This window comes from Neovison vison, chromosome 12, assembly GCF_020171115.1.
Source record: "Neovison vison isolate M4711 chromosome 12, ASM_NN_V1, whole genome shotgun sequence".
Classification (NCBI taxonomy): domain Eukaryota; kingdom Metazoa; phylum Chordata; class Mammalia; order Carnivora; family Mustelidae; genus Neogale; species Neogale vison.
This window is the reverse complement of record NC_058102.1, coordinates 131158478-131181533: the sequence shown is the minus strand read 5'-3', so window position 1 is coordinate 131181533 and position 23056 is coordinate 131158478. Positions and strand designations below refer to the sequence as shown.

Below are 23056 nucleotides of genomic sequence, written 5' to 3'. Positions count from 1 at the left end.
ACTGCTGCGTCGACTTAAGCCTTTTTTTTTGTGGTCAAGATGAAACATTTCAGTGGATCCTCTGGACATGTGAGACCTAATGGAAGTGTTAATAATTAGGAAAAAAAACAAACAAAAAAAGAAGAAAAATATCAGCATTTGGCCTTTGGGTTAATGACAAGCATGATGGATTTTTCTGGACCCCAGGAGTGGGACCCCTGGTGAGCAAGTCACAGATTCCCAAGACCCTGTAAACTGCTGGTACTGGGGGTTTCCACAGTGACCATCCAGCCCTGGAGTGACAAAGGACACTTTGGGGACATCTCCGGGATGGAGGGTAGAGAGACTTAGGGCTTCGTTAAAAGCCCCTACCCCACCCCTGCAAATGGGCTTCCGTGTAAAACAATGTTTCAACAGAAGCTAAAAAGACTCTAAAATGTTCTAAAGCTTTTTGCTTTGCACTAAGAATCAAATCCAAATTCCTTTCAGTGGCTTCCTAGGCCCCCCGCCACCTTCCCCGGGCCGCCCGGGTCTTAGCCCTTCACCAGACAAGCCCCTTCCTGCCCAGGGCTCCCTGCACGTAACTATTCTCCCTGAGAACATGCTGCCTCTGCTTTGTTCGCCTGCTGCCTCTCGTGGAATCCTCTCCACTGCCTTCTTGCCACGTGTTTCAATCCGAAGTCATCTGAACGTCGGTTTTCTCTTGGCTTTTCCCCCCTGGCATCTAAGCCCCGTGAAGGCCGTGGTCCCAGGAGTAATTCGAACCCCAGTGACCCCCACCCCCGCAGCTGTACCCCCTTTATGCTAGCCGAAATTCCCTCGTCCTCACACTCAACGCAAACCGCACTATCACAGACTCCATCTCCAAAACTACACACTCTGAGGCCTTTTTGTGGGTTGCTGGAAAGTCACTGGCCCTGGACCTGTTCACCCTGAAGTCACCGAGTCAGGCGGGACTCGTGAGCTCCTGGCTTTTGATCGCTCCTCCAGAAAACGAGGGTGTTTTCAGCCGCAGTTCCAAGGCCCCTCCCACACTGAACAACCACGAATGTTTAAGACCCTGCCTGGAAGCCACTGATCCTTTCTCCCAAAATGCTTTAAGAGATGTTGCCGTGACAGCTGCTTCAGGTAAGGAGCAGACCAAGCCAGATCGTGGGTTAAGTACTTCTCAGATTCTGTCCCCGACCTGGAAACTATCTGGCTGCAGAAATGGAAGATTCCTTAGATTGAGAAACTCGCCCAAGACCACAGAAATAGTAAGTGGTAGAACCAGTTCGGGAACGTAAGTCTGTCCAACAACAAAAGCCAGATGGCGGCCTCCTCACCGCAGTGCCTCAAGGACAGCAGGCCTACGTGCATGGCCGGGCTAGCTCCAGAGGAGTCAGGCGGATAAGGGAGACAGGTGTGGGGTAGGGAGGGGGGAGCTGTGGGGAACCTGAGAACCAGAACCCCACATCTTAATAGGGCAGCTGCTACGTAGCTCTCATACATCTTTTTAACAAAGAACTTGGAGCCCTGTGTTTCCTGGTCATCTGATTCTTACTCCCTCAAAATGTAAGAAAATTGATTTTTCTGTAAAAACTCCCGATTCTACAAAGTTCTGGTTGTTTATCAAGATACGCAGAGGCCATAGTGCAGGCCTCTCTAGAGGGCGGCCCCCCCAGGTCTGGGGCCTCTGATCTATACTAACGCTGGCCCGCACAAGGAATGACCTATGAAAGTTGCCCAATCTGTCCATTCAATTCTCCTAAGAACTTCTGGAATCAGACACAAAAATAACGGCAACAGGAGTGCAGTGCGTTTGGGGGTTATTAGGCAAAATGTGGGAGCAACAGCATTTTGTGAAGCATTTTTGATGAACCACTAAGTAATGCTTTCTCTGGGGTGAATTCTAAAGGTCTGCTCCCAGAGCACACTGAGGGAAGAGATCTATCTGATCAAGGCATGTGCCGCTTTCTTCCTCTGATGCAAGGAAGACGGTTGCTTAAGAAATGCATTCCTGACAAGCTAGCTCGAGGCTTGACCTAAGAGGTACTTCACAAGGAGAAAACCTACAGCTGTTCCAGCCTCCTTCGTGTCCTCGAGTCCACCCTTTGGGGTAACACTGAAATAAATGAATGAATGAATGAATGAATGAAAGAAAAGGGGTTGGGAGGAAGGGAAAGGAAGAAAGAAAGAGAAAGAAAGCAAGCGGGCAGGCGTGCATATGAGGACTGGAGGCAACAGAGGTAAGAAGTAAATCACTCCCTGCGTGATTATGTTGTTTGGAAATCCAGCCTCATAAAATGAACAACCGTCCTCAGGGATCCCAGGAAAATGCTCTCGGGCTGAGTCACAACTGCTTTGCAGCCTAAAGAACCAAGCTTCTCGACTCTTTGGAGCTCTGGTTTCCTTATTTCTAGGCATGCTTTCCTAAGGGATTTCTGGAGGATTATACGAGATAACTTGTGTGAAAGTTTCCGGCAGATAGCAAGCGATCACCCTTGTGGGCATTCCAGTTCTTACCCGCAGTGGTCTGGAAGCGTACAGACAAACTGTTTATTGCACCGTGTTGGCATTCACGACAACATCTGGGATTCAGAGGTACCGTGTATGTCTTTAAAAGGCACGGGCATGAAATATTTGGAGGAAGGAAATCTTGTATTTATCCCATGATAAAGGAAGTTTGGCCCATTTTTCTAATGATATAGAAAAAGTTCAATTAGCCTTAAAAGTGCTGTGCCCCCACCTGGAGGCCATAATAATTATATTACCTATAATGAAATCGCTTAAAAGAAAGAAATTGCTCAAATCACAGCTTTCCTTCCTTGTTTTGCCCATCACAGCCACAATCCTACTCTTTGCTTTTTTTCCTAACATAGTTAATTCTCCTTATTTTTTTTTAAATTAACCAACAAATGTCAGATGTTTGTTTATGCACAAAGTACCATATTAAGAGGTATTTGTTTTATTTCGGTTCCCTTCTGCAAACATTCGCAGTTAGCGACAGAATGGAGATATTTCATGAAGTGAAAAAAAAATTATATCTAGGGAAAAGGTGAAGTTTCAAAAGCAGCTTTTGAGAGGGAGAAAGAAAAAATCTAACTACCAAAGATATGCACTGATTTGCACAAAAGGAATACATAAATCTACCACCTAGAATGGCTTAAATGCATTCTGCGCATCAGAATTAAAAAGGATTTGGAGTTTAAAATAATGTCAAAGGCTTTCTTCAATGGTTTGAGAGTATAAAAAGTGTCATTTCTTTTCTTTCGAAAGATATCCTGTGACAGTCTATCTTCTGGGCTTGTCTCGCAGTAAAAGATGTCTTTAGAAATCTACATATTCTGTAGATTTTTCACTTAGGAAACTGAATTATAGTTCTACAGTTACAGACTTAGCATGAAAGCTGATGTCCCCTTCATCCAAAACTGATCAGAAACTCGGCTAGGCGTGAAGTTTAGTTACAGAGCACACTCATGTGAACTTGAAGTGAATGTTTCAGACAATGGGGCTGAAGATGTCGTAACCCAGGAAGGGAAATTTACCGCTTCTGTTGAAAAGTTCAAGACTGCCTGGCTGGCTCAGTTGGAAGAGCACGTAACTTGATTCTTGATCTCGGGGTTGTGAGTTCAAGCCCCACAGTGGGTGTAGAGGTTACTTAAATAAATACACTTTATTTATTTATTTGTGTTCAATTATATGTAACTAATGAATTGCTGAACACATCAAAAACTAATGCTGTACTATATGCTGGCTCCCTGAACATAATAAATAAATACACTTAAAAAGAAAAGAAAAGTTCAGGCAACTTAAATATAGTTAATCCAGATACACCCGATAGCTCAGAACCCAAAAGAGCATTTACTTAGAAAGGTAGGATCCTGACTTGAATAAACTTGTTTAGGGAAGATTCTGCTAGAAATGAGACCTTCAGAAATGACAGTTCCTCTAAAGGAGGAGGGAAAAAGAGAATCACTTCCTTTTTCAAGGGACAACTACATGAAGACCCAAATACGCTCCTGGGCTGGTGTGTGAGACGGAAAAAGTCACTTTCTCAGACTACCTGGAAACAACCCATTGCGTCTGGAAGGACACAGGCTATGCTGTGGGGCAAACCTGTCTTTGTTGTAAGCGACTTTCAAAGTTGCAAGCAATGATATGCATGTGATAAAAATATAAATAGCAGGGAGGTCCAGAAGTCCAAAATAAAAGCTTCCTCGGGTGTCTGGATGGCACAGTCGGTTAAGTGCATCTGACTCTTGATCTCAGCTCAGGTTGTGATCTCAGAGTTGTGAGATCGAGTCCCGCATCGGGCTCTCCGCTCAGTGTGGAGTCTGCCTGTGTTTCTCAATCTCTCTCTCTCTCTCTTCCCCTCTCCCTGCTCCTACACATGTGCGCTCACTTTCTCTAAGAAAATAAATAAATCTTTAAATAAATAAATAAATGAATAATAAAAGTTCCACTCCCCCACTAGTTTCTCTCTCTGATTTATTAGGCATCATTCTTGAAACTGTTAATGTATAGATAAGTATACAAGAAATCCATAGGCCTTTTCACACAAATGGGATCCAGCCTTTTTAAAATAAACGGGACCATGCTCTCTGTACTGCTCCGTAAGCCATAATGCTTATTTAACATGACTTCGTAATGGGTTCATACTGGCACATAGGATCTATTTCGTATATCGTCAAGAGTACAGTGGATTGTATTATCTGAATGTGCCGTAACACACTCTCTAAGACTCTTATTGACGGAATAAACTGGTGAGTCTTTTTGAGCGAAAATTAGGCAGTACCTTTCAACGCTAGTAATCCTAGTAAACCAACAGGACTAAATTAGTAATCTGACAGGCAGGAATTTGTTCTCTGTATTTCCTGACACGTGCACAGAGGGAAGGCCACTGCAGCCCTGTTCATCAAAGGGAGAGAAAAAAATAAGCAACCCAAACAGCTGTTTAAGGGGGTCAAGTTAACGTATAATGGGGCCACTACTATCGTTGCTCTGAAGACAGAAGAATTTTAAAAACCAGAGTTTGTGCTATACTCATCAGAGACACAGAGACATAGACACACTCCACGAGGAACAAATTGAAAATTATCCTTTGTAAGGCAGTTGGCCAGAGCTACCTTCTTCTGCAGTCTGAAAAGTTACCTTGAAAAAGGATTTGAATAAAATGACATTCAAAGGTGAAGGGGGCCCATGCAACCTATCCTGGTGCAAAATTCAGGCAGATGATTAAAAAAAAAAAAATTGTCCCTCTAGAAGACAGAGTAGGCTGAGTGATGGAGGTGGCACGTTTACCTTACTGGCGACAGCTGTGGAAACATGATCTGACATCCCAGTATCATTGTGAGGGGCGTTTACAAAGCTTCTTAATGTCAAAGACCAACAGTGACCCAGGATCCATCCAAATAACTGTTTTCTTAGCCATTCCAAAAAAATCTGTGGGGCGGCAGCTTGCTTCTGGGGTGGCAAGAAGTAAGATGAAAAAGGTCCTTTCTGAAAAGTGTGCTGCGCCACATGATAGGCCGATAACAACATCTCCCACCGGGGGACTTGGCTCTGTCTTGTACTATCCGGGCCAAGTGCAGAGCAAGGCAGACAGGCAAAGAGGATCCACGGCTCTGAGGACGATCCCACCACTGGGTTTACGGGCAACATGAGCGTGTGCATTTATGAACCTTTGTAAAACCAATGGTAGGAAACAGCATTTTCACTTCCACTGCTTAATCATGAGCAAGGGGACGGGAGTGGAGGGGTATCGGGCAAAGGCACACAGGGGTATGAAGTAAACCCTGGGGCTGGAGAGGCCACAAAAGCTACCACCTCCCTTCACTTTGGACTGACTGTACTCATGCCCTCATAAAAAATCATCTGTGTGGGGCGCCTGGGTGGCTCAGTGGGTTGAGCCGCTGCCTTTGGCTCGGGTCATGATCTCAGGGTCCTGGGATCGAGTCCCGCATCGGGCTGTCTGCTCGGCGGGGAGCCTGCTTCCTCCTCTCTCTCTCTGCCTGCCTCTCTGCCTACTTGTGATCTCTCTCTGTCAAATAAATAAATAAAATCTTTAAAAAAAAAAAATCATCTGTGCATTCCTTGCTTTGTGACCCTAGAGAAGAAATCGTCTACATGGATAATTCTCTACATGTGCTCTTCTTGTGGGGTAAGTAGTCCGAAATTCTTTCGGCTACCTGTACATTTGTTGTCTGGAAGCTAAAGCAGCAGACCTCCCTGAAGGATGAAGTCCAGCCCAGTCTCCATCTTTTGTTCCATCTTCCATTCCTCCCTGGTCCTTCCCCCCATCTAAGCTCGCCCTGAATTCCACAGGTACCACGGCTTCTGGTTGTCCAGATGTCACACAATGATCACCACAAACCAAGGAGAACTTGTTTGGGTTTTATATGGGGTGGCAGATTTAGTAACCTCTGACTTCGAAAAAAAAGGAAAAGAAAAGAAAAGAAATTAAAGCAAAAGCAAAAATCCTTTTCTCAGAAGGTGATCGATATTGGAATGACTGCGGAGGAAAATTCCACTCTGAAATACGGAATGGCCAAAATTTAATATGCAGAGTCTGGCCTTGCTGTTTCACCACGCATACTAAAAACACAACTCATAACACAAAACATAAATAAAGACAGATGACAGCTACCCTTGTGGTGTGGTGAGCACAGCATAACAGACAGAGGCGTCAAATCACTATGTTATACGCTTAAAACTAACGTTAACATCGTGTGTCAACTGTACTTCAATAAATAACTTAAATACACACACACACTCTCTCACGCACACTGAAATTGGGGGGTGGGGGACCAAAACAAAGATCCCAAACTCCGGTTCTCTGAGGAATTTCAGCTTCCACTAAATTACATTTCTCCCTGCCTAGGAGAAAGTTAAGGAAAGAAAACCAAGAGGGGAGCTTGGTTCCTGGATGAGGAAAGCGCCCTTCCCACTCTACCTGCTCACGCCTCAGCAGCCACACACGTGAAGAGAAGCCACATCATCTGAGAGGACACCATTTCTCAGGTTGAGGTTTTGGAAAAATAGATGTCGGAAAACTGCCCCTGACCAGTTTCAAACAGGAGCATTTCCAATGACGTTAAATTGACAAAGAGCAGTGACTGAAGCCTGAACTTTAAGCAGCTTCTGGACAGAGCTTCCCTTTCACTGAGGAGAGCTATAAGATGCATCAGGGTTGGAGGAAGTTTTACTTCCAGTTCCTGAACTGGGAGATTTCAGTGTCTTTCTTTCTGAACAAATGATTTCCACGGAAATTTAAAAAAAAAAAATTAAGAGAAAAACATTATTTAAAGACCACTAATTCCTTTACTAAGAGGATTTTTTTTTTTAAAGATTGTATTTATTTATTTGACAGAGAGATAGAGAGAGAGCACAAGTAAGCGGAGCGACAGGCAGAGGGAGAGAGGGAAGGAGGCGCTCTGCTGAGCAGGGAGCCCACTGCAGGACTCTATCCCAGGACCCTGGCATTATGACCTGAGCCGGTGGCAGACGCTTAACCTACTGAGCCACCCAGGTGTCCCAAGAGGATTTTTAAGTTTAGGTGCTATACTTTATTTGGAATATGAATAGACCCACGTATGTTCTTCAGTGGGAAATCTGTGCCACTAATAAGTAATGGAGGCAGGACTCGAAGCCAGGCAACGCGGCTTCTGAATTCCTGTTCACCCAGCCCCTCTGACTCAACAGACCTTTACTAAACCTGCAAGATGTAAAACACACTTCTAGATGTAATCACTGCTTATTAATCAACAGATAATCTCCGAACAATACAACAATTAAGTGTAATAAAAAGCTTTAATGGACTTTTTAAAGTCCATTAGAATAGGTAGAAAATGTAGAAAAATATGCATTGTATGCAGTGATTCTGGCCCTATTTGGAATTTGGCACCCGAGAGCTGTGTAATTTCATGACTCTTTTCTACCTTCAACTTGCTGCTTTGTGGTTCATACTTGGAACTGAAACTTTGAATGAAATAAATATTTGCTTTCAGACTCACAGATCGGCCCTTGAGATAACCAGACCTTTTCCGGATGCCCCAAACCAGTGCTGGGAACTGCAGGCCACAATGCAGTCTGATGACCACATTTAATTAATTTACTCATTGTCTGGCACAGAATGAGCTCAGCCTCAGCAGCTCAGAGATCAGAATGCCTTCAGAATCCCACTAGATGAGCCTACCCAACATTCCTGCTAAGAGCCCTCTCCCAGGAGTGTGGGACCTGAACAATCCTGAGCAATCTGATGTGGAAAATTTGGAAAAATTGGAAAAGTCATTAGGAAAACCCTGGAACTAATAGAGTGTTTTCCCTGGCTAGAAACACAGCTGCTAAAAATAACACAATGAAAAACATATTTGTCTCTTACATACAATGGATGTAGAACATAATTATGGGCTGTTTCGGTCTGGGATATAGGCAAGGGAGGTAGCTGCCAAAGTCTAGAATACAAAAGGAAAAAAGACATTGTGTCCAACCCCTCGCTCCCTGTGGCAATTCCCACAGCCCCTTGGTGACTTGGTTTCCTGCTCAGGATATACCTGTGACAGCAAACCCTGACTCTTCTTGGAGCAGGTAAGAGTTACAACTGTAAGTCTTCCAAACGACCCGAGCTCCCATCAACAGGTGCCAGCAAAAAGTAAATCAACGTAACTCCTCCAGCCTGCCTAGAAACAGTGTCGCAAGCCTAACTAATATAAACACATGACTATCCCACCTCCTTTGATAATGCTTCACATTTTGTATTTTAATTCATTTATAGAAATGACTGTTGCATCTGGGGCTTATCTCAGCAGCACAGTAACTTTTTCCTAGACCCCTCAGATGAGAAAAAAAGATAGCAGAAAACACAGAAGGATAGTTTGTTGCATTGTTGATGTCGGTACCTCTCTGAGTTGCGATTTCGTCATCTGTAATGTAAGACTAAAAAGATTCTACTAATCTCCCTGGACTGTTGCAATACGATGAAGGCTACAAAAACAATTAATGAACCGCTCAGGTTCCACATCAGCAGTGACTAAAAACCACAGCTAACACGTGGAGCCGGAATTCTGAGAACCACATTATGTGTTTTGTCAGTCAATCCTCACAACGCTGCTGTTAGCACCCCCATTTTACGGAGGAGAAAACTGAGGCTGAATGCCGTGAACGGGGAGTAAGTGGCGAAGCCAGGACTCCAAAGCCAGGCGTTCGGAGGTGAGGGCCACAGCTCTTTGTCAAGGGGTTCCATGGTGACTTGTGGCAGGCAACCCTTGACCGCCCAGAGCAGCTCCGGAGCTTTTACTAATCCACAGGATGGGGCTGTAAGCTCTCCGGAGGTCTGCGTTCTCCCACCTTAGGCATTTAGAAAAATATTTCAGTGCCTGCCCCTCTGCTCCTGAACAGTCTGGGTTTCAAAAGCCCCAATTCCCAAATCCCAGGTTTCTTTCGCTTATTCTTAACTCTGCACCTGAACCTTCAAAACTGTTTTTCATTTCTTTTCGAGCTTGGTGGGCCAGACTATTCGCATCACAGCCTCATGTCCCCAGACTAACCCCTTTAGGTGAATTCCGCACCTTGGTGATCACTTGAGCTACCTTTACTGATCACTATCCCATGCGTATCTCTGGCAAGACTGCTGACTCTGTCTCGCTAGGACCCGATGCAAACAGAAAGCCTTGTACTGCCAGAATGAGGTTTCCTTTTGAAAGCATGCTTTCAAAATCACTTTGATCAACCATTCCCCTACCCTAGAAGCCTTTACCTGTCCTCTCAGAACACAAATCCTGCTTCCCTGAGTGCGGAAACTCTGATATCTCAAACAGGCTTATTTTTGCTAGTCTTACAAAATGCCTCCGTGCAAAAGGTGCACAGACACCCTGAAATGGAAAACACAATATGCATCCAAAGTTCTGTGATACTTCGTAGGTTATACCTTTGGCATTCTACAACTTGAAAATGCAGAAATACACGCAATCCCAACTTCAGGTCTGGTCTAAGAGTTAAACAAGAAAAAAAAAAAAGAAAGAAAGAAAAAAGAAAGAAAAGAAACCAACATCTGGGAATAATCCACAAATACACAGTACCTCAAATCGCCCTTCTAACCCTTTTCTACAGACTTTATAGGGTTATTCTGCAGGGTAAAATCAGCTGAATGCATACCGCATCACTTGTTTTTCAGACCTCTTCAGAAAACTCAGTTCATTCAAGAAAAAAGTCCCCAAAACACAGCCCCCAAACACGAAAATTCGGTGTGAGAAAGCTGCGCTTACTGATTTAGTTCTTCCTGCCAAGAGAACAATGCAGAGAAACAGAAGCCGGTGCTTCCAAATAATTTTTGGCAATAACTCAGAAGAAAAAGAAAAATCTCGTATTTACCTGTACCCAGAGCTCCACAGGTGAAGCAGCAGTTAAAGGGGGGAAAAATCTAATTCTTCTTCTGGAAATTTCCGTCTCTAATGGACGCCAGGGTCATCCTTCGGAGCTGTCAGGTAAACCCCCTCCATGTCTCTGCTGTTTTCTTTTGCAGTTTTTCCCAGTGAAACTCTTGTCATTTGCATAAAGCTTACTTCCAGCCTATAGGACTTTTTGAGTAGCTACTCGTTAAATTGGCTGTCTTGACATGCTCTTTCAAGCATGACATCATAAATCTCCATGGAAACCTTAACCCCACCTGCCTACATGCCAACGTTACCTGTCAAGCAAAGACTTAAACAATCCTCTGAAATTGTTCATTAATGAAACCTTTTTAGGGGCTTTGGATCTCTGCACGGTATAATTTGTGCTGTTGGCAGAAACTTAGCCAAGAATGATGGCTTCATTTTCAAAGCCTGAGCTGTTTTGCAGAAAACAATGATCAAAATTATAGGCATTCATTAATCTGCCCCTCCCTGTCTAACAATGCACTTAATCGGTTAAAGAAAAACCTACAGTGGCCCATATGCCTCTCTCTGCAGGATAAAGTTACGCTGAAAACGGAGGGTTTGAAAAACTCTGAACGGATACTTCTAAGGTTTTCCACTCTCCAGCAACCCCCTTCCAACTTTTTACCAGCAAAACTTGCGAAACAGGTTCTTTGCTGGAATATGTGTGTGTGTGTGTGTGTGTGTGTGTGTGTGTGTGTTTGCATTTTCTCTTGGCCTGTTGCAGAGGAGGTAGGAGGTGTTGAGCATTTTTTAACTCTTTCCTAACATACCCACATCTTTCTTCTCTTTGTTCTAATTTACGTCAGTTACCAGAGTAACATCGAAGTTGATCAAATCACATTTTAGAGAATGCCTAACGTTTGCATAAAGCTCTGCACAAACTTCTGCCCAGTTTGTGCCCAGCCCCTCTTGGTGACAGGGAGCTCAGCTCTCATCTCACCTCTAACTTTACTGCGGACCCTCCTTGCAATCTCAAGTCTAAGATTGCTGACCTTAAGGTGCCAGAAAGGTCTGAATGGGACTTGGTCCAAACCTATGACAGTTCACCATGATGTTATCAGATGGCTGTCAAATGCTACTTTTAAAGAGTTCTGCAGTGGGACTGCTGGGAGCTGGGAAGCATTTGAAGGCAGCCCCCCAGCAGAAGCTCCTAGCACACTGCAGAGTCGCAGAAGCAGAAGCAGTGGGAAGAGAGTGCAGCCTGCTTTAACTTGCCACGGAGCCTGCCGCAAAAATGAGCGACATCTCTGAAAGGTCAGAGAGCAGAGTTTAACCCCCACATATGGCTGAGCCTACCCAGATGTTTGCAGAGGGAGCATTCATAGGTAAGAGCCCTCCGAAGGCTCTCCCCTAGAAAGAACAGTAAATGCTCCACATCCCCTCCTCTGACAATTATAAGAGTTTTGCATTTGCCAGAGTTCACAGTCAACAGATGGGACATTACCTTCCAAGGGAACCAAGAGCTACCCCGGTTTAATATAGCAGCCCGAGTTGGAACACTCCTTGGAGGCAAGACTATTGTCAGAGATTCAATTACTGCCTCTGTAAAATGAAAATACATCCAGATGAAGCCCACGCCTGGGCTCTACCCAGTGGGGCACAAACACAACGTGAAACAAACAAAAACCAGATCGAGGCTCCATTTGGCGAAATCCGCAGACAGGATGGAGGTACTATTCAATCACAGTAATTCCTCAAAGTTCCATCAGAGAGGGGAGCATGCGAAAGTTGCTTCAACAGTCAGAGCGGTTATAAATTATGCCCAAGCTTCCCTCTGGGTTATTTAGGAAATGACAATATCTCAGCTTTTACTTACTGAGTTCAAGCTTAGAAAAGAGACTGAATGAGAACAGTCGGAATCTGAGAGTCAGGCAAATGAAGATGGCCACAGAGATAACTCAGATGTGAAAACAAGCTGATTTCCCCGATGGTCCGCAGGCAGGCAGAGGTCAGCACCGACAGAAAAATCTGGAACCAGCATGATGATGGAAGGTCTTGACAGATTTAGGGCGGGGAAAGTTTGGAATACAGTCCTCTCAGCAATAAGGAAACAACACAGCCAGCTGGGCTGAAATGCCAAGGCTTGCTTAGAGGTGACGAATCCAGTAATGATTTTTCCTACAGTCCCCGAATGAGGAAAATGCCCAGTGGGACTGGTACAGCAGCGGGATTTGCCTGACAGCAACCCAGCAGCACACTAACCCAGTCAGAGCTCTGGAAAGGCCCGCAGAGGGGCTGCTCTGTTTCTAAATTTAGCCACATCAGAGGTATCCAGAATTGGTTTGGACAGCACATGAGATTCTTTCTCTTGAATCTGTTTCAAGAAAGCTTTTATAATAGATGTGGAAACTCCTCGCTGAAAAAGGCCGTGAAAATATAAGAATGCAGGTGGAAGAGGCTGGGTTATGGCCTGAGTTTTTGTTTCTTAAAAAACAAGAGTCGGAAGTTTCAGGGGGAAAAGGGATGCTTCTCTGGGTAGAAAAGCCGTACTTTTAGCATTAAAATAAGCAACTGTTACCTCTTTGAAATCTCCTGACAAAAGATGATGTAAAAACAGTGATTATCCCCATTTTATAAATGGAGAAAGGGACCCTCAAAAGCTTGGGTAATTTGAGGAAGTTTTACATCCCTACTAAGCGTGGGAGTGTCCATTTTAATCCAGGCAGGACCCAAGACCAGAATCCAAAACACATGTGCCTAACCACTAGGCACCATCATCCTGGTTTAATAAAATGTGGTATCCTTTTCTTTTCTTTTCTTTTTAGATTTTATCTATTTATTTGATGGATAGAGATCACAAGCAGGCAGAGAGGCAGGCAGAGAAAGAGAGGGAAGCACGCTTCCTGCTGAGCCTGATGCGGGGCTCGATTGCAGGACCCTGAGATCATGCCTGAGCCAAAGGCAGAGGCTTAAACCACTGAGGCACCCAGGTCCCCCTAAAATGTGGTATCCTAATGGTTAATTAGGATCTTAAAATCCCAACTAACCTAAGCCATGCTATGAGGAGGGGGTTTTGTGTGTGTGTGTGTGTGGTTTTTTTTGTAGACTAACCTGACGGTTCATATTGGGCAGGAAAGAGTAAACAGAAATCTTCTGCAGATCCTTCCAGATACACTGGCTGAGGGCTGGAGGGTCTGATTGGGTGGCCCATCCGCCCAGCAGCACGTAGCAAGGTGGGTTCATTTAGCTTCAGGCTGTGCGGAGGACTGCCCGGAGTGGGATTCATGGACCACAACTCGTCCACCCCAGGACAAACAAACCACTAGCACGCAGATAAGGCTAATGAAACAGCAGACTCTCAAGAAGGATCTGCAGCCTAAAGCTCTGGTCTAAAGAAAAACTGACAGGGGCGCCTGGGTGACTCAATTCTTAAGTGTCTGCCTTTGGCTCAGGTCATGATTCCAGAGTCCTGGGATCCAGCCCTGCTTCAGGCCCCCTACTCAGTAGGAAGCCTGCTTCTCCCTCTCCCACTCCCCCTGCTTGTGTTCCCCCTCTCGCTGCGTCTCTCTCTGTCCAATAAATGAATAAAAAATCTTTAAGAAATAAAAAATTTTAAAAAATAAAGAAAAACTGACAAATAATAAAAAAATCCAATACACACTTCACAGGTCAAACACAGATAGGAGGCATCACCAAAAGAATAAGGGTACTTTGATTTCTGAATTAAACAATGAAGACCAACTGCAGTAATTCCCTAAAGCTTGAACTTTGGCTCTTTTTTTGTTTGTAGCCCTTGTTTGCTTTAGAAATCATCCATCTACATTTTGGTCAGCTTTGGCTATGGTGTTGGCTAATTTCATGTGTAAGCTTGGCTAGGTCGTGGTGACCCAGTTTGGTCAAATGCCTGTCGTGAACATATTTATTAGATGTCACTAACATTTAAATCAGCAGGCTCTGAGCCGGCACGCTCTGACCAGAGTGCATAGGTGGGCCTCATTCAATCAGTTGAAGGCCTTAAGACAAAAACTCAGAGTACCTGAAAAAAAAATAATCTGCCTCAATACCATGACATAGACACCCTGCCTGCGTTTCCATCCTGCAGATCTTGGACTCAAGGCTGCAACATCAACTCTTCCCTGAATTTCCAGGCTGATGGTGTGGCCCTACAGACTTCAGACTTTCCAGTTCCCATAATTACGTGTATCTCCCCAGGCTTGGGCTCCAGTTGTCTTCTACTTTCTTAGTGTTGTCTGACACTCATTTTTACTTGGTGCACCTACTGTCATTTCAAATGCTGCTTTTCAAGACTGAAACTTGAGTAACTGTTTAGAATTTACTGAACATGAATTGAATTTAGTAAAGAAGAGACATACTTGCTATCAAATTAAGATGAAGAAATACAATCCAGTACACTGAATACTACAATAAATATCAGAACCAGGCTCCCTGTCCTCACACTTTTAATACTCAGCACACATTCATACAGGAGAATGTTCCAGCTCAGTTCAAATGTTTAAAAACAAAAAGAAGGGACACCTGGATGGCTCAGTGCCTTCAGCTCAGATCATGATCCCAGGGTCCTGGGATCGAGTCCCGCATTGGGCTCCTTGCTCAGCCCAAAGCCTGCTTCTTCCTCCCCCTGCTTGTGCATGTGCTCTCTCTTTCTCTCTCGGACAAATAAATAAAATCTTAAAAAAAAAAAAAAAAAAAAAGGAAGGGAAGAAGCAACAAAATGGGGTGGGGAAGGCACAGAACGAAGACAAAGGACACAAAAGTTGGAATCAGTCTGTAGTAATGACAGCGCGTACAGCCCATTGTGTCTCCCGTAGAGGCCATCCCCGCCCCACCACATCCACCTGCTCCTCTCCGTTCAGCATCCTGGTGATGTCTGAGGAAGATCGGTGACTGTCCCAGCTGGGACCTCAGAAAGCACTCCTGGACAAAAGTCCTCGCACATTCCATTAACCCAGAAATACTCCTTGGGTACAAGCATGACTTAACAGTAAGCTGCGTCTGTCCCCGCGCTGTCAAAATCAATGCCTTGGTTCAAAGTTTCAAGCGTGAACTTGAACTTGACCCACTGTTCACGCTCCACCTCCGCACCTGTGCAGGGGCTGTCCCGAACACCTCGACTCCGGGGAAGGAAAGGAAGAGGGAAGGACAGGCTTGACAAAACAAAGATGCCAAGAGGGGAATGGGAAAGGACTTGGTGCTGAAGTCTGAAAGCATTTCAAAAAGAAGACCCTACAGAATCTTGTAGAAAAACCCATGGAGCTCCAGGCCAGATTTTTTTTCCCTCCTAGCTTTATCCCTATCAGCTGATCCCAACCATTAACACGGTGGGGCCTTTTCCATCCGTTCCTCTGGCGACGGTGACTCGTGTGCTGCCGTGGCAGTCCAGGGAGATGTTTCAGTGGTTCCACACAGACGGAAAGATGACGCAGAGAGCTTAGACGTGCTCAGGGCCCGGGTGCAGGCAGGAACTTGGTAAGTTCGTGGCGTGCTCACTGAGCATCCTCGCCTTTCCCACGACCCCAGCCGCAGCCCTCCGTCCCTCCGTCCCGCTCCAGACGCCAAGTCATTCCCATTCTTCTTCTCCTTGTTTTAAAGATTTTATTTATTTGCCAGAGAGAGAGAGAGAGAGAGCAGAAGCAGGGGAGCGGCACAGGGAGAGGGAGAAGCAGGCTCCCTGCTGAGCAGAGAGCCCAACGGAGGGCTGGATCCCAGGACTCTGGGATCATGACCCAAGCCAAAGGCAGTCGCTTAACCCACTGGGCCAGCCAGGCGCCCACCCCTCATTTCCATTCTTCTTCCCTCATTCAATCCCTCAGTGCTGGCTGAGCTCCTTTCCTGAAGGCGCTCTCCTGGCCACTGCCTCCTGGCCACTGCAAGCACTTCCAGGCTGGGACTCAGGCTCCTCTTCGAGGTCCCTCCCACATAGCCCCCGAGCAGCTACCCTTGAACTTTGCTCTTATTCCACTTCCGAGCTCAAGGCTCAAGGCTGCTCTGCATCTGCCAGTCCAAGCTTTCTGCCGACTTTCAAGGTCCCACACAACCTAGCCTTCCTCTACCTGACGTCACTGACATCCCCCTCCTCCAAATGACAGTGCCAGCTCACTTCCCCTGGTCTATACACTGACTCACAAGGGACCCTGTCCTTGTCTCCACGTGCCTGTCTGCCCTCCTCCATCACCAGCCACCCACGGCTTCATTCTACGCATTCAGATCATAATCGATCAACGGCCTCGCTGAGCACCTATTGCATCCTGGGCATTGAGGAAACAGATCATCAGACAAGTCTCCAGGAGCCTCCAGGAGACCTCTGTCATTCCAAGAGGCACCATCTGAATTCTGATCTCCATGTGAGATCTTCCCTCTCTGTTCTCTCAGTGCTCTGGGCTCTAGCAAGCTGCTGCTGCTACTTCTTTTATTTTGTTAAGATTTTCTTTTTTATTTTATTTTATTTATTAATTTGACAGAGTTAGATCAGAAGTAGGCAGAGCAGCAGGCAGAGGGGGTAAGAGGGAAGCAGGCTCCCTGCTGAGAAGAGAGCCCAATGTGGGATTCGATCCCAGGACCCTGAGATCATGACCTGAGCTGAAGGCAGAGGCTTAACCCACTGAGCCACCCAGGCGCCCCAATATTTTATTTATTTGGAGGGAGAGAAAGTGAAAGCTCAAGCGGAGGGTGCGGAGGGGCAAAGGGAGAGGGAAAAGCGGACTCCTCACTGAGTAGAGAGCTCGATGCGGGGTTCGAGTTCCAGGACCCTGAGGTGATGACAGGAGCCAAAAGCAGGCACTTAACCAATGAAGCCACCCAGACGCTTCTGAATTCCAGCAAGGCTCTAAGGTACATACTGCCATTTCCTTGTGTGTCTCACAAAAGAAGAGTCCCCAGAAAAGTAATTCTGTGGTCAAATAGGCTTGGGAAACATTGTACTTTTCATTCCACCTGCTCCCAAACTCCAAGTGAGATTTACAAAGTCTTTTAGCATATTAAAAGATCTGATCAGGCCCTACAGCATAGAAATTCATTTAGCTTTGATTAACCAAAAATATCCCCAAATTAGAAACTTTCTCTCCATTCCCCAACCAGCTACGAACAGCCAGGGGACCTCAGATTTCCCAGAGTGTATTCTAGATCACTGCCAGTTAGATCGGACACTGTTTCATGCTGCCCTAATGTGGACGGCCCTCACTTCTCAGTGATGAGGTTCTCCTGAATGAAAAGGGCTTCGACAGGCATCCCACACGTGCTATTTGATAGAATGTAGCATCTCATGTAATCTTCACCACAACTGTACTGTCGGTCTCATTTCTGCGGTTACCAAAAAGCCCCAGGAAAACAGATGATTCACCTACATTCCACAACTAAGACTGTCCCGGCATATAAAAAAACTCAGTTATATAGGACCCCCAAGTTGGTACTCTTCCCACTAAACAGATGCATCCTTGGCAGCCCAAGTGCATTCTACTGCCTGATGTCGAGCTCATGGTGTAGGGTGGGCTCACGGTGCAGGTTGACGCTAAATCACCATCAGATTGAGTTAATCCAAGAAACACCTGCAGGAAGAATGGGTAATAGCCAAGACATAAGCTTGAATCGTGACAAGCGGAAGGACCATTTAGACACTTGCACTATGAGTTCCGCATCAATGTTCTGGACAGAATCACACTGGTCCTTTCTGGATGCCTCAATCCTGAAAATTTCTATCCAATCGGGGGCAATTTTCTCTCAGCTGGTCTGATCCAGACATCTCCTGCCACCACATAGCGTCACTTTGGTTTCTGACTCTCCTTTGCCATCCACCTACTCCCAGACACGCCTTAGCAGGTTTTCCAGCAGAATCTTATTTTGGTTTTTTTTTTCCAGAGCTCCCCTGAATATAGCACTGTTCTCCTGCTCTTCCACAACACTAATTAAAATGAAAGCTAAAGTAGAGGTTGGTAGCACCCAATTAAACATGGATCAAAAGCCATGTGTTATGAATAATCCACATTTAGGATTCTTTTTCTCTTTTTCTGTATCCTCTATGATTAATGTCAACTTCAAGTCAATTTTGCAAGTAAAATTGCAACCCCTTGAATTTAGTCTTTTTGATCACTGAGCTCTCTCCCCCCCAAACCACCATCACAAGATGTCCTACTATGTAATATTCCAAATTCTCAGAAATGCACTTCCCTCCCCTTTAAGACACAATTCAAAATAATCAGACCGCTGGGAAACATTCCCAGCGAGCTCCTTCATCTGGTCCCTCAAGTAAGATCATCTGTTAAGTATTAGACTGTTCTCTCTGCTTATTTTTTCCCCATTGTTTTTCATCACGCCCAAATTTGGATGACTGTTGTTTCTGATCCCATTCTGACTTCTCTTAGACATAGGGAAGATTTGGAACTTTTGACGACGATTGTTTTTATCCTGATTCTTTCAAATCTTATCGTGGTTTTTATTCAAAGGCTCTCATGTTCCGTTAAACACACAATCACGGATACACTGATACAAATCCTCTAAAGGCAACTTGTAATTTCGTTACGACACCACGATCCTTCCACTCGGGGGTGTGGCCCTGGAAGGAGTAACATCTCAACATTTACCTCCGTAGATACTTACCACTACTGATCTCATTGCTTCTTCCGTGCCGAATTCCTTTTCTTCCTGAGATTACTGAAGGCCAATCTAAGTAGGAAGCGGGCATTTCAGCCATTCTAGGATCCCCACCAAGTGTCGTGCTTCTTGCCACTGAGCCAAACACATCCTCCCGTTCTAGTCCTTCCCCGTTTTCCTCAACATTTTAGATAGATGTCCTTTGGTTTTGCCTTTCATCAGAGAGATGGTGTGATCTGGAGGTAAAAGCCAAGACCCTCCCACAGCCAGATCACAGGATTTAAATCCCGGTGCTGCCACAGACTTGCCGTGTCACCTTGAATAAGAGCTAATTACATGGTGCCTCAGTTTCCCATTCTGTTGAGGAAGGTTAATACCGCCTGCCCCCGGCCTTGTTGGGAGGATGAAATATGCCAGTATGTGCAAAGAGCAACAGTGTCACAGTCTTAGCTGATGCCAATAATATGTACTCCTTGCAGCCTTTTCCACTTTTCACCACTATAAATAGTGCTTGAGAAAACAGTGCTAAAGAAATGCTGAACATGTAGCTAACATTCTCCACGTTCATGGCCATCTGCGTAAGGGCATTTCTGCCTCCATTCTACTGTGGCTTGATATGAACAGTTCCTGCATATACATTGTATCAGATTTCTTAACTGCCAAGAAATTGTTTCCTTTTCCCTTAAGGTGTGGGCAAGAAATTGGTCTGTAAATGCACACTCCGTCACTGGTTCACACAGCCAACTGGTTTTTATTACTGTATGTGGCTCCTCTCTCACCATTTTCCTTTTTGGATCAGAAGAAATTAGTAACTCTAAAGGGGAATGCCTTATCTAGGTCTATTACTTTAGTATAATCTATAAACCTTTCATGTATGTACTCACATATGTACAAAACATGTATAATTGTTCAAACTTGCCCCTTTACAACTTTAGCCTTTTATTCACATGTTGACTATGGCCAAAGGCTTCCACTAACGAGGGTCTATGATCTTGGTGCACCTTTAGTTTCAATTCTGCTCACTTTTCAGGCTTCCCTGACACACATATCTATGGACGTAGATGCATATTTGGGAATTTTGAACACTTCACTTACATAGGGTGATTGGGTTAGAACATATCTGATAGAAAAAAAATCTGATTGGGGTGCCCAGCTGGCTTAGTTGGAAGAACATGTGACTCTTGATTTCGGAGATGTGAATTTGAGCCCCATGTGTGGACCGGGTGCAGAGATGACTTAAAAATAAAATCTCCCCCCCCCAAAAAAGAATAAAATCTGAATAATTTAGAGTTTTCATCATGACAGAGGGACTACATCAGCTCCCCAACGTATACCTGATACCCTGAGATCTCCCGCATGAGGAGTAATCCAGTGTGATTAAGACTCTTCCATAATATGAAGAAGTTCATCTGAAGTAAGTCCAAAAATGCCACTACATATAGGTGTAAATATGTGTTAATACATTTATATGAGCTACAAATGTGACTGATGCTGTTGTATAGAGAAGTACATAACGTGTTAGGTACAGATATACTATGTGCAGATAAAGCCATTTGGGAAAGCTGATGTCAGAAAATGGGGCAATTTCAAAAATCTAGGTAAGTCAAACATCCCTGTAGAACTAAGATGCTACAATAAAGGACAGTGACAAATGGGCCAACATATTTAAGAGCCTGTGCTGAACTGTTAGTGCTCTCCCCTATGCAGTGGAGACTCGGAATCTGTGTCGTAAGACAGCATCATCACCTGATGGAAGTAGCCCGAAACACTAAGTCATCTAAGGACAGCTTCTCCAGAGACTTGCCCAAACAACCAGCTCTGCATGCATGACAAAACAAATATTTTGGTATCATGGCTCAAAAACCCCCACAGGGCTTATTTGCTGTGCAGCATAATCACGACCATCCTGACTAATACATCAGTTTAAAGGTACATGTTTCTTATTGGCTTCTTTCGTATTAGAATTCCCATTTGAACGGGGCTGGCTGACTACTGAAAACTAGTGTGTAGGAGGGAGGAGTCAGCAGAGGCAGGTCACACCCTCACTTCTGGTCTGTGACATCAAGTGCCCTCTCCACAAAACGTTACTTGTTTTGCGCTAAAAGTGTGTCACTCTCACGCTTCAGTTTGTGGCATTCAGTGTCTGTGGGGCATACAGCAAAGCCCTTTATTTTATTTTTTTAAAGAATTATTTATTAACTTTTAGCGCGAAGGAGGGGCAGAGAGAGAGAGAGAGTCTCAAGCAGACTCCTCGATGAGTACTCAACCCGATGTGGGACTTGACCTCACCACCCTGAGATCACGACCTGAGCCAAAACCAAAGGTCGGCCACATAAACAACTGAGACCCCCAGACCCCCCAGCAGAGCCATTTAAACCACAGCCCTTCTGTGACTGGATGTGTTGTGATCTGGTCATCATTGTCTCCTCTCTCCTACTGACCCTGTTTTCCATCTGGAAAGCTTCACCTGCGGAAGGTGAGGTCAAGTACACACAAGTGGTCGGCAGCAAACTTCCTTCCATCCACTCCACTTCCACGTTCTACATTCCGTGCACACTGGGCCTCCACGAAGACATTCCCTAGTCTCCCAAAGCCCTTCCTGATTACGGGTCCTGATCACTTCCTTGCTTCGTTCGAGATGGAGAACGTTTCTCTCTCTCTTCCCACGGTTAATACCCTCCACTTTTTTTCGGTGACATTGGGAGGGAACAGGAGTAAGAATATCTTTCATCTACCAACTTGAGGGTGTGTTTGAGTCTTAAGACCTGCTGTTCTGATTCAAGTGCAGTTAAGACTTCTCTCACTCCCGGTCTCTAACTGGGTAAGGTTCCATGATTCTTTTTTTTTTTTTTTTTTTTTTAAGATTTTATTTATTTATTTGACAGACAGAGATGACAAGTAGGCAGAGAGGCAGGCAGAGAGAGAGGAGGAAGCAGGCTCCCTGCTGAGCAGAGAGCCCGATGTGGGGCTCGATCCCAGGATCCTGAGATCATGACCTGAGCTGAAGGCAGCGGCTTTAACCCACTGAGCCACCCAGGCGCGCCAATGTTCCATGATTCTTGATAAAATCAAGGATATACCTTCTGAAAAGGAGATGTCAGCCAAAAGAACAGATAATGTTGAGTCTGACCCGAAGCCTACAGTTCCAAATTCCATAGAACAACGCTTCACTAATAAATAAAGTTTTCTTAGAAGTCATTAAAAAAAAAAAAAGTAGCATGAACCAGAAGCTGGGGTATTTATGAATAAAAAGACCGATAAATATGTTCCTTATTGATAAAGGAAATATTTATAAAAATATTTATAAAAAATACATTTATAAAATTTTTCCTTATTTTCACTTTCACCATTGGTGGCGCACGTTTCAGCACCAGACGCCCTGGACTGTGGTAAACAATGGTAAGTGGGGCCAAAGGAACCAGACACTGAGGAAACAGCCCCAGTGCTGTTTGCAAACAAGCACAAGGGCGAGGCTGGGGGATGGGGGGCCGGGGGGGGGGGGGCACTGAGATGGCCTGTAGCCCTGGCCTGAGGGAAGGCCCCCCCCCCCGGGTTTACTGACCGCTATCAGATAGTTTTATTGTTCACGTTCTTATCTCCTTATTTGACCCCTCCACAATGTCTTATCAAAGAAAAATACACCTTCACGTCCCTCTCACTCACTGTATTAAATGGAAGTACACAGTAAACTTTCATGTTAAAATGGGACAAATAATACATTATATGTTAATAAAAAGTCTGAAATATTTAACAAAAATGTATTACTCATTCCAGATCAAGTTCCACCACATTAGCTATAAGACTACATATAAATGGGGAGCCTGGGTGGCTCAGTGGGTTAAGCCTCTGCCTTTGGCTCAGGTCATGATCTGAGGGTCCTGGGATCAAGTCCCACATCAGGCTCTCTCCTCAGCAGGGAGCCTGTTTCTTCCTCTCTCTCTCTCTCTGCCTGCGTCTCTGCCTACTTGTGATGTCTGTCGGTCAAATAAATAAATAAAATCTCAAAAAAAAAAAAAAGACTACATATAAATGAATTGTGACCACAAAGCAGATACTACAGACCTAGTTCGTTACTAGTTATTTCCAGTGCATAACTGGAAAATAAAAACTGACACATCATTTTCAGAAGGGTTTCT

The 23056-nt window shown here is 44.8% G+C and overlaps 1 protein-coding gene across 11 annotated transcripts in view; it reads right to left on the bottom strand.

Moving 5' to 3' along the window:
• KIAA1217 (KIAA1217 ortholog) overlaps window positions 1–23056 on the bottom strand; it is a 682726-nt gene that overhangs the window by 249535 nt on the left and 410135 nt on the right. Inside the window, exon 1 of one of the 11 annotated variants that reach the window (XM_044226901.1) lies at window positions 10330–10539. The exons of the other annotated variants lie outside the window; for them this stretch is intronic. The gene's annotated coding sequence lies outside the window, so the exon portion shown is untranslated. Of the gene's footprint in view, window positions 1–10329; window positions 10540–23056 lie in introns of those variants that run through there. 11 annotated transcript variants of the gene reach the window in all.